The sequence below is a fragment of the Lonchura striata genome, chromosome 3 (genome assembly GCF_046129695.1).
Source record: "Lonchura striata isolate bLonStr1 chromosome 3, bLonStr1.mat, whole genome shotgun sequence".
NCBI classification, from domain to species: domain Eukaryota; kingdom Metazoa; phylum Chordata; class Aves; order Passeriformes; family Estrildidae; genus Lonchura; species Lonchura striata.
Window position 1 is genome coordinate 1,764,474 of NC_134605.1, and position 12,986 is coordinate 1,777,459.

Consider the following 12,986-nt stretch of genomic DNA (forward strand, 5'->3'; position numbering starts at 1 on the left):
GGAAGGTATGTTTAGCTTAAGTGCAGTCTAGGAAGGAGGGGGAGAAAAGTTGCTTAATTTCTTGCATTTTATTCTCTCTCAACGCTTTAGCCTGATTAGAAAGTAATTTGTGTTAACTTTCTAAAAAAATGTTCCCCCAGTAGGGGCTGTTTCATGCACTACAGTAATTAGTGAAGAATGCAAGCAGCACCCCAGTCTGACATGGCCTGGGACTGCAATAATTTAAGTGACTTCAAGACCTAGGAAGGAGTATTGATTGTGATATTGGAGACTTGGGGTTCTGTGGTGTACGTTCTTCATGTCTAGATGGGTAGGTGCAAACAGTGTGTAAGCAAGTAGGAAAATGGAGAGTTCAAGGCTAATGGAACCAGGCCCTGAGGGATGGGAAGGTGACTGAGACAGGACAGGATGGGGTCAGCTTTGAGCCCCTGCCCCAGTGGCTTACAGCCAGGGATTCAGAAGAGTCTGTGTGCCTGGGAAACTCCAGGAAAGCTGCTGTGCTGTGGGGTGTGGAGGGACTCACTGTGTCCTTTAAACAGATCTCCAGAGGAACCCAGAAGCACATGACAGATGTGGGGAGTGGAGCTGAAGGTCTCTTATTTTAAAATAAAAGAAGGCTGCTAAAAGAAGTGTTAACAAGCGCTCAGCGCAGAAGGGAGACCCTTGTTCATTATGAGCAGTGCTTGTAGTGCTGTGCTGGGCAAAGTGTGCACCACACAGGGCTTATTCCTACTGCCTGGTCCAGGGGCTGAGAGTAGAACTTGCAATTAGTGTGTATTAAGGTTGTGATGATGTTGAAAGTAGAGTTTATAATGGGCAGATGATGAAGCAGTTGCTATGTGCTTTTCAAGGGGCGAAGGGCAGAAAGCGCAGGCTTTTCTGCATTCACACGTGCACACCCAGCTTCTTCACGCCTGAGTGCCCATCAGCTCTTGCCTGAGCACACAATTAGCTCCTGCTTGCACGCCCAGTTAATCCATGCATCGCTGCCCAATCGATTCATGCATGAGAACCCAATTTCTTCACGCTTGCACGCCCAATTAATTTTTGCATGGGTGCCCAATCAAGTTATGCATGAGTGCCCAATTAATTTGATAAGAGTTCAGAGACGTGCCACTGCTGGGAACCCTGAAACTGAAGCCAGATTCAAATTAAACCACACCCCTTAAAGGACCCCTGGACAAATTAATCTAGGCTGGAAACCAGTCCCGTGGTTTGAATTGAAAAGAAATGAAAACCAGCTCTCGTTCTACACCTGGGTATAATTAGTACAACATTAACTTGGATCCTTTTTTAGAACCCAGAAAGCAGCTGTGTGGGATGCTGGCTTTCTCCACTCAGAGTTCTGACCTTTCTGTTGCCATATGAGGTTTTTGTTTTGTTTTGTGCACTCATCATTAAAATGTAATTTCCCATCATCTAGCTTCCTCAGCCAGCATGAAATATCCATGAAAACAAAGATATTTTAAATGAAAGAGCAAAGTTAAACCAGCAGAAAAATTCAAGAACACAGGGCAGTTCCCAGCCTGTTTCAGTAGAAAGGAGAAGTGATGCATTCTTACCTCCAATGGGTACTGCAAAAGGCAGTGCATTAGCAATGCCTGGGCATGATCTTTAGAAAACGAAATTATTTTTGCTAGAGAAGACCTAGAGGAAAAGAATAGAAAGGCCTTTTTGTATTATTACTTAGGCTGCATTATCCTTTTGCTTTTCATTTTTCATGACTTTTGTGATGATGACAGATACATCAGTAATTTCCATTTCTTGGTGAGCTCTGTTCTCCTATCATTGTCCTCTCTCTGCTGGGTGGTGTAGTTCCTCAGCTAATGTCAGAGCAGTGAAATTGTCTGTGGAGGTCAGAGTAGCAGCTGATAACTGTCCCAGACCCTCAGCAGATATTTACTTTGGGAGGTGAGAGCACTAAAGAGGGTCTGTCTTCTGCTTTTAGACTCAACAGGTAGATGCTTCTAAACTGACCTTTCTTATCTTGGCAGTGTCCTATGGAAAGAAGTTTTAACTAATATCTGCAGGTTGCTTGTAGCAGTAACATGAAAGTGTTTTACCAGCTCACTATGTTTGAATCTATTGTTCCTTAGAAATGGGCCAAACCTTGTTGTGTCATATATGACCAGACTGCAGCTTGGGGCTCCAAAAACTGCAAGCCTGGGACAGAAACCAAGCAGCTTTCATTCTAATTTGACTGGGAAATGAACAGCAGACCATAAAGGTGTCCCTCTGCCACTTTTTAACTTTCTCTTTATGATATAATACCTAATACATTCAAAGAATGATATATTTGGGCTTCATAATTCAGTGGCTTTGTTACTGATTTTGAATCATTCTTTTTAAAAGTGGAAGCTACTCTCTGTTCCATCTGTGGTACCTGTTTAAGTAAAACAAACTCCCTGACATGGCTCACTTGTCACTGGTTTCAACATTGGATCATATAAGATTTTTTTATCAATCACAGAGAAACTGGTATTGATTTTTTTTTTCTTTTTATGGTAGGCCAAGGGAAAAAAGAAGGCAAAAATATCAGACATGCTTGGGCATCTCTTGATGTGATTTAATATTCTGGTTTCTCCACCTCAAATTGAAAGAATGACGTGATAGAGTTGTTTGGGCTTGAAGATGCAGGGGGTAAATCTCCCTTGGGGCCTAGTTCTCCTGCTCCTATTTAGCTTGAGCTCTCTGGGTGGTGTCCCTGATTTAGAGCATACTTAGCAGGTGCAACACGACTGGAATGAGGCAACAGAACAACAAACTATGTAGGAGTAGAGAAGAACCAGTGTTTTAAAAAGAAGGCACGAAATAGGTTAGTGCACACAGAACAAAGTAGAGGCGTTTGCAGACTCCACAAGTCTTTTGGAAAGTGTTTCTGGTATCACTTCTATTTAATTTTAATCTGGAAGCAAAGGGATATATCTGTACATTTTGTACTCCTTCCCAGCTGGAAGATGCCTACTTAAACTGTCCTAGGTCTCTTTTGAAGCATTTACTCCCAGCATGTCCTAATTGTAGCTCTGGTGATGCAGGCTCGGGGACAGTGTTGAATTTAAAGCTCAGCAGCATCAGCTCACAGAACAGGGAGGAAAAAATTTTCTGCAGGGCCATGAGTTTCCTGCTGTGTCTGGCAGATAACCAAGACGCCTCCCATCAGCCTGCCAGAGCTGCACTGCCCTCTTGGGCATGGAGTTAGTGCCAGCATAACTAAATGGAAGGAAAATATATTAACTAAATATGAAGGATTCCAAGGCATCTTTTCATCTTGGACTGCTATGCCTTTGCTGCCTGATATTAATTTGCAATGTGGCAATGTGACTGGGTGGCAAAATGCTCTGCTGCCCACACATTGAACTGTGAGGTCTAAGGAGAGAGTGTGGGAAGAAAAAACCAAGAGGGAAAAGTCTATTATAGTTTCAGACAGTAAAAAATTTATTGTACCTTTTACACATTCCAGGGGATGCAAGTAATTTTAAATTGGACTGTGTAAACTGCTGCTTACAGGTGTGGTGTTGGTGTGATGTTTGGATATACCTCCTCCATGTAGGATGAAAGAACAAACTGATGTTCAGTTTGGATCCATAGTTAGCTCTCTCCCTGCCCCCTAAAGTTAAACAAGAATGGGGGATATGTAGGTCTTAGAAGCCTTCCCTCTTCATTTTGCTGTAGCTCCTCTTCCTGCAGCGACTTAGGATGTAGATGAGCTGGCTTCTGAACACTAAAGGAAATTGGAAAACATTTGCAACCTGTGGTCGCAGCGAAGAGACTGCATTTCAGAGATTTGAGAACTTATTTTCCTCAGCTGATATGTGACCTTTAAACTTAGCTGTAACAGACATTGGTTTTGCCTTCAGCAATTTTTCTTCTCTTTTGCCTCAGCCTTGCTGGAGTTTGCACTGAATAGCAGTGGAGCAGCCGGGCTGGTCCATAACGCCCTCCTTTGTATCTCGTGAGTAGCAGTGAGAGACAACTGATGCATCCAAGCTGTCAGACCTGGGCACAGGTGGGAGCTCATCTGGCTAGCTTAGAGTTTGGCTGGCACAGTCCAAGGTCAGCTCCTTCACTGATGATATCTCTTGTGGAGAAAGCTAGAAGTGCTGGCCAGGCTCTCCTTTCCTTTGGGAGCAGCTGTGCAGCTGAGGTTTCACTGCTGGCCCTGCCTGTGGCCTGTGACATCCATGAAGAGCTGTGTCTGCCATGGCCTCGTGCTGACACAGCTCTGCCCAGACCTGGGCCAGTGCCTGCTGATGGCATTCCTGCTTGCCATCAGATGTGCCCCAGCACTGCACATTTGCTGTGTGATCACTGGACTGTGTCTGACTGATCACTGCTTCTTGCCCTCATCTTGACCTGGACCTACCAATTTCTGCCCCAACTCTGTGCTGGTGAGGTCAGAGCTGGAGTTTTATTAATCTGGAACCTTCTTTATTTAGCTCTCTTTGTTCCCAGCTTCCTATGCCTTGCAGAGCCCCCTCCTCACTGCTCCCTGACAGTTAGCAAAGGTGGAGATCTGTGGTAAAGCTTCAGCTTAAAAATGGTTCCCAAGGGAACTGAGGGGCAGGTCCTTGCTTCTGGCTTTCTTCACAGCAGCTCTTATCAGTGATGGAGCTGATGTTGAGCTCAGCCAGCTAAAGGTTTGCTTAGCCAGCTAAATCCTGGGAGGGGGATGTATTCTGGGCCATGAGAAGATTCTCATACCCAGCTGAGCACCAGTGATCCCTGTCGCTATAGGACACGAGAAAGCACAACACGAGCCACTGCGATGGTGAGGTAAAAAAGAAGAAGGTTTATTTGCTGACTCCAACTTTTATACTTTCCCAAAGGTGACAGTGGATTGGAGAGTGAATGGGCCACCTCTCCAAAGACATTGGACAAACCACCAGTACATCAACTTCCTCCACCCTCAGGAAGGAATGCAAAACAATATGTTGTTTATAGAAAATGTGTGGGGAAGTTTTCTAACAGAATGTAAACTCAGAAGGCTTTAGAAAATCTTAAGAATCAGGGCGATAGCTCCCCTCTGTCTTCTGTAGCACGTTGTGGCTGGATGGCTCAGATGCACTTGCAAGACTGCATGTTCAATAATCCTGCTCCCCTGGTCTTTCACAGCTGCACATTTCTTGCTCCCTGTCCAGCATTGTATACAGTTCTTCCTGTTACTGGCATTTCTGTGGTCCCAGAGCCCCTCTTGCTCTTGTTTCAGTGCTTATTGGAAAGTTTAACAAGCAATATAACACACTTTTAACTTTATTAACCCAGAGTCGTTATGTGCTGCCAGAGAGAGCCTAGTGAATTCCAAACCCTCAGGCCTGTGAAATGACTTGCAGGCTCTGCCCCACTTGTGTGTAATTTGGTGAGCATGACCCTGCTGAAGTGGGAAGTGCTGTGCCCTCTATCTCCCCAGGGCACAAAGCACCATCTCCTGCAGGAGGCTCATGGCTCAAATGCTTATCTTCTTCTTCTTTTTCTTTTCTTCTTCTTCTTCTTCTTCTTCTTCTTCTTCTTCTTCTTCTTCTTCTTCTTCAGTGCTGAAGCTAGTTTGTTTTCTTCATTGTTTTTTGGGGAGGGAGAGAAGGGATAAAAGCTGCATAACCACCAGCTTTTTGATGTAATCCATGACTGGATTAGGTGCAGCAGTGTCTGGGGATGGGGAGTTCCTCTAACAAGTAAGCAGATCATCTCAGCCTGTTTTTTACTTGATGTTGCAAGCCTGACACTATTCTCTTGAGACCTCCCATCAGCCCAGAAAAATAGCAACTATCCTTAATTTTGTCCTGTCCTCATCAAATGTGGATTATGCAGGTTGATAGAATTACTGGGTTCCAGTAATTATTTTTTCTTTCTTGCTTTGTTGAAGTATTTACCTGACAGTCAACTCAAATTTTTAGTCTTTTATGGGGAAGAGCACAAGTCCAAATTGGGAAGGGGAGTAAGTCTAAATGGTGTATGTAAAGAAAGTAGATTTATTCTCACTTATGTGGATTGGAAATCAACAGAACATGAACAGGATGCTTTCATCTCTCTCCTTTCTTCTCTTTCCACCACGTCTCCTTAATGCCGCTCCTATTCTAGTTTATATTCCTTAATGCCTCATTTTTCTTTATCATAATAGTTGTTTTATCATATCCTAATGAATGTTCTGATGCTCTGCAAGACAAGGAGATGACATTTGTCTTCCAAGACTTTTTTTATGTGCATTTTTAGGCATTCAGGACTGACTGAGAAGAAAATTTGTTAGCCCTGTTAAGAGACAGTTGGAGATAAATCTCAAATTGCAAATGGATTGTTGAATTTGTACCAACAATTCTTTTGGGTTTTGAATCTTAATTTAGAAGTAGACAAACCTAATGAAAAGACTGGTGGTGAAATATTGAATATTTGGAAGTGAAGAGGTGAGGACAGGGACATGATGGTGGGGAGCGAGTCTGCCAGGTAGACCTAGTTAAAATAGCTTTAAATGAATTAGGGACAGTGGGGGTAAATTAGTCTGTGCTGAGCTCCACACAACCACATCCACAGCAGCACCTGAGCTGGGGAGCTCTATAGCTAACTCAGGTACCTCTGCACTGCAGACAAACCCCGAGGTAAAGAGAATATAAATAGGGCTGGAAGGCGAGGGACAGAGAGAGCAGCCAATCTGCAGAGGGCAGAGGAGCTGGGATCAAAACTGCTGCCAGTGCTTTGAAAGTCATGAAAAGCCAGAGCCTTAGCTTGCTCACACAGGCACAACTCCTCTGGGCTTCGGGGAGAAAGTGTCTGAGAGGCTCTCGAAGTACATGTGCAGAGCCAGCCTTGTTGTGCTCAAAAACAAGCTCTGATTAACTGTGCACGTGGCAGGAATTTTGCATTGCCACTAAAGCAATGAAAAGTCCTGAAAGATTTCCGTGACATTAATTTTAGTTCATTTGAGATAATCCATGTAGGGCTTAAATAATACATGAGATTTATGCCATCGAAGATATGCAGTGTATCTCAGCCTTAGTGAAAAGAAATTTGCCTTGTTGACACCAGCCAGGCAAACCAGCAGACAGGACAGAACTAGTTTTTCATCGGAGTATCGCTGCCTGTTTCTTCTCCTGGCTTTCATCTCTCACTCCCTTTCTTTCCCACCTCCCATTTTTTTTGTTGATTGGTGTCACCTCACATGCTTAGGATGTCTGCCTGTCTGCTCAGAGTGTGAACACATTCCTCAGAATGCTGATTTGTTCGTTTCACGCCAGTGTCAAAATGACTTATTAAATTCGGCACCTCCTGATACCCGGTGCCTGATGTGTTGCTATCCAAACATTAAATGACAATAAGCATATGCAGCCGCTGGGCCTAGCAAACTCATTTACTTTGATAAAAATGTCATGGCAATATGCTTTAAATCACTGTCCTTTTCATCATTGTTAATTGCTAGCTGTAGACCTCTTTCCTGTGCTTAGTGCAAGTGTTAGGATGCTGCTCCTCCTAGCCTGATTAAACAATTTTTTTTTTCCTAACTGTAGAAATCTCTTTCAATGGCAGTGTTATTTCATCAAGAGATGGATTTTGCTCTTAATTAGTCAACATGCCACCAGGGATACTTCAGTCATGGGTGTGAAAAAGCCTCCAGCAATAGATTGTTCTCTGGGATTAAAAAAATAATGTATCAGTGACTTGGGGATAATTGGCAGCTTCGGTGCTGGTGCATTGGCTCTAGCAGTGACAATATGTTCTGGTGTGCTATCAGTACCTGCTTCTGTCTGCCTTCCAGTTAGCTCACTGCACACCCAGAGCAGTTCTGTGTATAACAACGTGTGCCATTGAATGCTGGGGGTGGGGGAACCATTCCCCAGCTTTTCTGCTCTCACTGGTGAGCTGCACAGCTTTCACAAGGCACAGGGTTTGTGTTCTCCTCAGCAAAAATGCACCACCTTCCCTACCCATTCATGATGCCTTGAACTTAATGCTGAGTTTGGGCCTGAATATATCTGTCACTTCTTGCTACTAGTTATATGCTTAGTTTGGACTTTTGCTTTCCTTTTTTCTTTAGGAGCTAGATGCTTCTGTGGTCAGAAAGGTTTGACCAACTGAATTCCTGGTGATGTTTTTCCCAAAACAGTAAGAAAAAGATCTTTAAAAACAAAACAAAATTTGAATCCTTCTGTTTCTAGGGAATATAAGGTTATTTGTTGTGATAAGGTTATTTGCAATGAGAGAATAGGATTCAGACATCTTTGTACAGATACACATTTTACACTTCAGGGATGACTTTCAAATAAACTGTCTCAGACCTTGATTAGAAATAGTATCTGAAAGATCAATTCAGCCCAGTGGTATTAAAAAAATATATCCTGCATAGAAATGAGAATTCTATTAATAAAATACTATTCTATTTGGTAAACAAGTTCTAAAAAGGGGTGTAATTGTCTGTGTGGGGAAGGAAATCCATGCTGCTGAAGGTGTGGAAGTATGAGAGCATGTCAGTCATGCTGCCTGAACCTATTTTAACATTTGCAGACTCAACCTAAATTCCTCCAAGAAATCAAACCCAAACAGTCTCATTTGGTATACATGTGCTTGATCCAAAGCTTGCTGAAATCCATGACAAGTTTTGGGATATGATTCTAATTGTCATGAAGAACTTCCAATTGCTTAGTACATTTTCTCAAGAGAGAGAGAGATACAATTTCATCAGTCAAGGATGTTCTTTTTCCAAATGGAATGAGCTCTAACACATCCTTCACACTGCAAGCCTGTCAAGCTGTAGCAGAGGGATGTGTGATCAGGCATTTGGAGGTGCCTGCCTTGTAGCACTGAGGCAGAGGTTGTTGCTTTGGTGTCAGATGAAATGAAGAGCTGGTTGGACTTTTCAGGGTCTATCTTCTCTAGATAAAAGGCCAGTGACCTTTTCACATCAAGCCTACAGAGAAGGGTCTGGTTAAGGGGTGATATGCAAAAGTGTTGGCAAGAGGGCTGGTTCATTAGGGCTGAGACTCCTTTCTCTCACCTTAGGGAAGTAATTTGAGATGTGTCTATCACGTTGCTGTATCCTCATGAGGTGGTGGGTCATTCTTTAAAAGCAGGAACACAAAGAGAAGCACTCTGAAATGCTGAAGTAATGCCTCTCATTTAGAAAATGCAGAGTGTTTTTCTTTTGAGCTTTTGGATATTTTGAAGAGTTTTAATTTTAAAATTATCTGCCCATAAGAAGGAATTAATCAAAAAATGAAACTGAACAGTTTCAGTGTACTACAAAATCTTGTACTGAGCAGAAATACTGGAAGTTTTATTTTGATCTTTGTTTTCCTTTGTTTAGATGCCAAATAATTAAAGAGGTATTGTCATTTTCCTTCCTATCCTTGATCCAGTCACAAAATAAAAGATCTTGTTTATGTTATTGCTTGAAGGAAGCTGTGAATATTTTTGAATGATGCCCCACCAGCCAATGATGTCTATAGGCCAATCTTGTAGACCCTTCTGAATGCCTTAAAAGAGCTTGAATTACTTCCTTACAAAGAGAAAATATTGCATTTGCATACACAATACAGTAGTTCTTCTTGAAGTGGCAGAAATGAACCACACATGCTTGTCAACCATTTCAAACACCTTTAACCATTCAAACACCTATTTTTCTACAGGTAGTTTGTCCATGGCAACAGGCATTTATCAGCAAGTCTTTCCACTTGTGTGTGAAAAATTTGGTTTGTAATATGAATCAAGCATTGGGTGCTATAATGTGACGTAATTTTGTTCAAGTTTTTACCAGTCAGTGTCAGCCTTGATTACTTCAGTAGGCTTGCATGTGTGTGGGCAGGAGATTATAATTTGCTAAGAGGCTGCCTCTGTGTACCTGATATAGCAGTATTACTTACACCTGAAGTGGCAGAAAAGAGCCACTCAGCATCAGTTCCTCTCATGCTCTAGTAATCCATTGTGGATTAATGTTGAGATCAGCTTGGGAAGGTAATACGATTTTAACACTCCAGCAAAGGGTAGGAAAGAAGAAAAGAAGAAACTTAAGGCAGCAGTTGACATCTATCCTGTGATGTGAACAGTGAGTATTTTTCAGGCTCATGTAAGATCTTGTAAAAGTGTAGAATAAGCATGACAAAGGTCTGAAAGACAATAACAAAATAGGATTTTGCAGAAGAGAAATTCATGTTTCTGGAGATAAAAAAGATTTTTTTTTTTTGTTTTGTTAATATGTCATTCAGGTAGCATATTAATATAAACAATGTTCTGTTTTCAGTATTTTACAGGCCAGCCAGGGAAGTAACTGAATACACTTCCTTGGAGAAAGAATAGAAGGCTCAGAAGATGTCCAAGTCTGGTAAGATACTGGCATGTGCTTTTGGAAAGGCTACATTGATCAGAGTGCATGGTTTAAACTGATGCTGACTGTTGATTAAAAGACCCTGCCTTGTTTGTGGAGAAAATTTTAAAAAATCTTGGTTTTGTTTCTTTTCTGGTGTGCCATGGCAAGGCAGTGTTGAAAGTATTTTGTGATGATGCAGAAACACAAAAGGGGCTAATGATCACTTTTAACTTCCCCTACTACTTCCATAGTTTTTGATTTAATTCTTCTCATTCATCAGCCTGTTTGGATGTGGTATTTGAGTTGATGGAAGCAAATAGTATAGTGGAATGAAAATACTCATATCAAAGAAGACACTGAAAAGATGTGGAAATTGGGCCGAGTCGGGTTTCCACAGTTAGAATAAGAACCCCTCAAATAAACAAGCACAAAATTGTTCTCATCACCGGTGCCTTTGAGTCTGTTAAAATCAAGTAGGGCTGACAGAGCTGCTCAGTGTCCCTGTGTGAGTTAACAGTGGTGCCATTCAGATAACAGACAGAAACTCTTCTGCATACTCACATGCATGGTTTTGGAAAGAATTCCGCATTATTGGAGCCATTATTAAAAAATACCTCTAACAATTTGTTAATGGTGTTGAAAATAGCATTAGGACACTCCTTTGCATTGTATATTACTTTAGCTGAGAGTACTTTTGAATCAAAAGGTATCTCAGGAAAGCTTTCCCAGTCAGAGAAAGCAGAGACAGAATTGGTGGGCACCAATAAGAACTATTTGCTGTTTTGGTTGTGATGAGTGGTAAAGAGTTAAATGAAACTGGAAAACAGTAAGTTTGTGGCATTGCTGCTGTGTGCTGTATTCTGGTTAAAATCTGTTGTCACAGCTTTATCATCCATGTAATCAGGTGTGATATTGGCTCTGTGTAGCCCCTCCTGCCTGCTCTCTCCCAGTTTACCCTGGGAAGATGCAGAGTAGTAGGAGAAAGAAAGGGAACAGAAGCATTTACTTGGTCTGAAGTGCTGTTAAAAGGACATCTATGGGCCACTTATTTCATACGGTTTCATTCTGTAAATGCCACTTGAACTAAAATATTCCCTTTCATCTTTTTGACAGAAATATGACACAGTAATTCTTTGTGAAAATGTAGATGATATGCTGCAGTAGTTACAGTGAGTTAGGATTAAGTGGCAAATGCCTACTCTTAAAGGCTTAATTAAAAGACACAATAGCTCTGGGAGGTCATTATTGTAATTACAGTGCTGCCTATATTGTTGTAACCAAGTACATGGTTGTAGTGTCATGTTATCTCTACACAGCATCCTGGTTTGATGAGGCAGCTCTTGCATACATTCCATGGACTGTGATTTGCATGAGTTTTTGCTAGTCTGTTTAAGTTTGAAAATCTGATTCGGGGCTCAGTTTATTTTAACCAGTTTTATAAGGGTACAATTCCATTAACTTAAGTGTGACCACCTTCAATTTTTTTTTTTAACCCCCATGTGCTGGAGGAAAATTAGGCTCTCTGCCTATGGTTATGATCTGTGGAGATTAAGGAAAGGGTTGAAATATGACATTTGTCTTAATGTTCTCCATGTGTACAGAGATGAAGAAGAAATAATGGTTTTCCTCCTAGCTTAATCAACAGATAGTTTGAATAGTAGATCCACAGCAGAGGAATCCAGCAGGCTTGTGTGAATTTACATCTTAATATTATAGAATGCAACAGTAATTTTCAGCAGTATGTTTGAGAGCTGTCTGACATACCTACCTTTCCTAGAGGTGAGATTTTTCCCTACAGTATCTTTCCAATTTTAGATTAAAGCCTTGAAGCAGCTCATGGTTGCTTAACATGAGAGACAGCTCTTCCCATGCCTGGAAGTATTTTAATCTGACTCTTTGGGAAGGGGATTGCAGTGATAGAAAATATGGCAAGGTTAAAGACAGTGTGGGAACTAGCCTGAGTAGAGTTAGGGCAAGACAGATCTCAGGGAGCTCTATCTTGCAAGATTAGGTTTGTGTGGACTGCTGAAATGATAGCTTAGTTTCCCATGTTTGTGGGATGAAATCCAAGTGAGTTTAGATCACAGTGGAAAGCAGTTGGAATTCTTTTATTGATATGTCTTCTCTCAGAGGACTGAAAAAAAAAGATGAAACCAGGTACTCAACCATTCCATTGCCTTCTCTAAATGATAATATTTAATTTTTATTTTTTTTAATCTCTGGGTATTCATGCAGGGTTTGTAAAATGGAACATAATCAACAGAGATGGAATTACCCCAGAGGACAGATGCCTTTGGTTTGAGAGGTGGGAGGCTGAACTTCAGATCACCTAATGAAAAAGCAGCTATTTGAATGCTTCCAGCATGTGGCAGTATCCTGTACTTGAGGTTATTGTCTAGAGTTGGTCACAGCTTTCACTTTCCTTGGCTTATATTGCAAGCACCCAACAACAAAAACAAAAGCTCTTTTTGCATTTTATCTTAGGGTAGGATTTGCCTCATTTCAGTTATCTTTAAAATGTAGTTTGTTGTTGAGAATAAATCAGGCATAGATTATTTTTTATGCATTGGTAGGTTGTGTAGGTTCTAGTCTCATTATTTGTTCCCTGACCACTTCTGTTCCTCTTAATTAATAACATCACACCCACAAATGAATGTAATGGATCTGAGCTGTATAGCATGAGGATCATGAGTTTTATTCT

At 41.5% G+C, this 12,986-nt stretch overlaps 1 long non-coding RNA gene across 1 annotated transcript in view; it reads left to right on the forward strand.

Annotated features, from left to right (window-relative positions):
- Window positions 1-12,986, forward strand: part of LOC110484889 (uncharacterized) — a 191,824-nt gene that overhangs the window by 42,908 nt on the left and 135,930 nt on the right. The window contains exon 4 of the long non-coding RNA XR_013339571.1: window positions 10,220-10,300. This is a non-coding gene — a long non-coding RNA (uncharacterized LOC110484889). The remainder of the gene's footprint in view (window positions 1-10,219; window positions 10,301-12,986) is intronic.